Genomic DNA, 3744 nt, shown 5'->3' with positions numbered 1-3744 from the left:
TATATATATATATATGTGTGTGTATACATATATATATGTATATATGTATATATATATATATGTGTGTATACATATATATATATATATACACACACACACACACACACACACACACACACCACATATGCCTCTATGTATGTGTAAGTATGTGCATTTATTAGAACACAATTCTACATACATGTTAAGTCTGGTGTATATAATAAGTTATATATCTAGAGAGAGAAAGAGAGAGAGAGAGCGAGAGAGAGAGAGCGAAAGAGCGAGAGAGAGAGAGAGAGCGAGAGAGAGAGGGAAGGAGAAAGACTCACCTGTTGTTATTGAGTTGTTTTGCTTGTTGTATTTTGAGGAAGGCATGTGGAACTCACCAACTGATAGAAACCGGTTAAGATGGTCGGTATGGGTGATATGGGGAGTACGGTGGAGGGTGGAGGAGACTGATAGATGTCGATGGTACGAGGGAGAGTGTGAGTGTAAAAGGAGAAGCGATGCAGAGGGTGAGCGAGAGAGGGAGAGAGCTTGGCCGAGATAGAAGAGGGATAGACAGAGGGAGACGGAGATAGTATGTAAGAACGAAAATGAATGAGCATTATACACACATACATGTATGTGTGTGTGTGCGTCTCTCTCTATATATATATTGAGAGAGAGAGAGAGAGAGAGAGATAGAGAGCAGAGTTGGTGCGTGTATCTGATAGTGGTGTCGGTTTTAATAAGTAGAATTCGGTTTGTTTTGAGGCAGCGTGCACCAAACACACGCACACACACACGCAAACACGTATTTGCATAGGCATACACGTACGGCATATTCACAGTCATACAGACTCCCATTTGAAACAATTTAAAGATTTATACACACACCCACACACACTGAGACACACACACACAGACACACACACAGTTTCGCCTCCGCATATCTACATTTTTCTCTCTTTCTCTCATAACACACTTTCTCTCTCCCTTTCTTTCTCTGTCTCTCTTTCACTCTCTCTCCCTCTTTCTTTCTGTTAACTCTTCTCTCTTACTCTTTCTCCCTCACTAAGCTCTTTGTGTATTGTTGTTGCTGTTATTGTTGCTAGTGTTACTGTATTTCACCCTCCCCTACCCACTCTCAGGTCAATCCTTCCATTTTCAAGACAATAAGTTTAAAATTAAGTGACACCTGACTGCTATTTCTAGCAAGTTAATAGACCACAAAATCTCCCTTGTTGAATTGTAATAGTAGTAATAGTCGCCATAGTAGTAGTAGTAGTAGTAGTAGCAGTAGTTTTATTATTGATGTTCTTGTGATTGCTGCTGCTGCTGTTGTTTAAAAATAACTCAACCTGGTCAGTCCTAATCCAATGGTCGTATGGCACACGACTGGGCGCAACCTTACAGATCTTCGTATTTATAGTGTGTTCCCATCTAAGTGGGGACCACATTGTGCTTTTCCCACCTGAATCGTATGCTGTGCAACATGACAATCTGGACATATTGGACTCTCTCACTCTCTCTCTGCCCACTGTCCAGTCTGTGCTTGGAGTCCCTCAGATATTGCTCACCTCGACATGTAGTGTGGAATCGTATAGGGGACACATTGTATTCTCTCCAAGAGCCAATCTCTTTCTGTACAGCCCACGTATTACATGATCCGATATATTGTGACGAATGAAGGCGGCGATCTGGCAGAGACGTTAGCACAACCAGACGAAAGGCTGAGCGGTATTTCGTCGGTCTTTACGTTCTGAGTTCAAATTCCGCCGAGATCGACTTTGCCTTTCATCCTTTCAGGCTCGATAAAGTAAGTACCAGTTGCGTACTGGGGTCGATCTAATCGACTGGTCCCCGACACAAAAATTTCGGGTCTTGTTCCTAGAGTTGAAAAGGATATATTGTGGTGAACCTTGTGTCTGCACCAGTTGTCCCCTCTCTCTACAGTCCAGTTCACCTCTGTACTAAAGGTAGCCACAGCGGACGTGGATAAGGCAGACACGGTCAGAATGCGGCACCTGTTGTTCCTTAGCACTTATTGCTTATGATGCGCGTCCGAGAACAGGATTGGAGGATCAGAGAAGCTATTGATGCTTTTTTTTTGCGTGTGGGCATGAGTTACGCTTATTCAAGATGAATGAGAGAGACACACACAACATCCTGCTCTGTTGTGCTGTATATGTGTCTGAGTGCTTGTAGATGGTTTTCCATGTAGTGACAGGAACTGTACAAGTCAAACTTTGCTGCGGTAACCGAGTTCCTCACATTTCCAGAGGATTTTTTTTTTCAATTTTAGTATTTGTGAAGGCCGTCTTTGGATCTGATCTGTATACATTCTGTTATATCGTGAAGTACTCTGTTTCGTATTTCTTAATGTGTGTGTGTGTGTGTGTGTGTGTGTGTGTGTGTGTGTGTGTGTGTGTGTGTGTGTGTGTGTGTGTGTGTGCGTGCGTGCGCGTGCGTGTGCGTAGTCTCTTGTTGAGATATTGGGACCTCAACAGGACTAGCATAGTCTACGATGAATCAAATGCATTGTTTGTACATCATTACTCCGTTGTTGAAATGTTTTGATCTGTTTTCATGATCTTCCATATATGTTGTGAATGATGTGGTGGGGTCGTATGTAACTCCTGGTATCTTCACAGCTTTGCGTATGCTCATGCTTTTGTTGGTTGGCTGGTTGTATTTGATGTTCCCTGTTAGTGTCCATACGAAAGAACACACTGAATTTATTGTTGCTAAAAGTCAATTACTGTTAAGCAATGTCTCCAAATAATTTAAGTTGAACGGAAGTATTTATGCAACAGTCTCTGAAAACAATCGGAGGAGGTGACACGATGTTATCTGCAGAAGTGTCTGTATGCGTTTTACTGATGTGTGGAGAGACCGTCCAGCTACATACTGTAAACAACGAGCGAGAAAGCAATACTTTGTGATACTTTATTGGAGAATTTACAGGTTCTGGGAATGTTGCTGTTGCACACACTACACAGACTTGATGACTTTACTGGCCAGTATGTTTTTTAAAGTGAGGATATTTAGTAAGGGTGGATAGCATGGGAATGAAGTGGAAAGCTTTACTGATGGCGATGTAAATTATGAAGAGAGGTGTGGGACATTTTTGTTGTAGAACCCATCAAATATTTTCTGTATTTTATTTCATGAATGGTATACAGGTGAGTAGTGAAACATGAATAAGTATTGATTTACAGGCGGCATATATGTAATAGGTGTCCAGAATTTTCCTTTCTTGCATCTTTCAATAACCGTATTGAACAAGGTTGATCTGCATAAGAGGAGGGTGTCACTTCACTTGTGATTTTGTTTGATGCTACAGTCATTAAAATTTTGCTCATTTTTCAATTCTAGGAATTTGACAGTGCTTGTAGAATGCAACGATTCCTTTGGGGCCTATTTCTCTCAACTCTATAAGTGGTGATTACTATTTTGATATGATCCGTATTAACAGGTTTTGTATTTCTAAGATTGTATTTTTAATTTCGTTTTACAAAATACTTTAGGGAATAAACTCTCAGTTGAAACAGTGGGGGTCATGTTGTAAGAACATGAATGAACCTAATTATACACTATTCCGTTTTTAACATTCATGGTTTTTTCTATTTGTGAACTTCTACGAAGACAAGATGGGAACCCATTCTTGCGCATAAATATATTTTCTCTCCCTGTGTATATATGAATGTGTGTGTGTATGTATGTATGTATGTATATATATATATAGAGAGAGAGAGAGAGAGAGAGAGAGAGAGAGAGAGA

At 40.5% G+C, this 3744-nt stretch overlaps 1 protein-coding gene across 3 annotated transcripts in view; it reads right to left on the bottom strand.

The window, feature by feature from the left end:
• LOC106876555 (cholecystokinin receptor type A) overlaps positions 1–3744 on the bottom strand; it is a 297317-nt gene that overhangs the window by 231095 nt on the left and 62478 nt on the right. Inside the window, exon 1 of one of the 3 annotated variants that reach the window (XM_052971430.1) lies at positions 309–535. The exons of 1 other annotated variant lie outside the window; for it this stretch is intronic. The gene's annotated coding sequence lies outside the window, so the exon portion shown is untranslated. Of the gene's footprint in view, positions 1–308; positions 536–3744 lie in introns of those variants that run through there. One more of the 3 variants, XM_014925151.2, reaches the window with a different exon arrangement.

This window comes from Octopus bimaculoides, chromosome 11 (assembly GCF_001194135.2).
Source record: "Octopus bimaculoides isolate UCB-OBI-ISO-001 chromosome 11, ASM119413v2, whole genome shotgun sequence".
Classification (NCBI taxonomy): Eukaryota; Metazoa; Mollusca; class Cephalopoda; order Octopoda; family Octopodidae; genus Octopus; species Octopus bimaculoides.
This window is presented reverse-complemented; position numbering and strand designations above follow the sequence as displayed.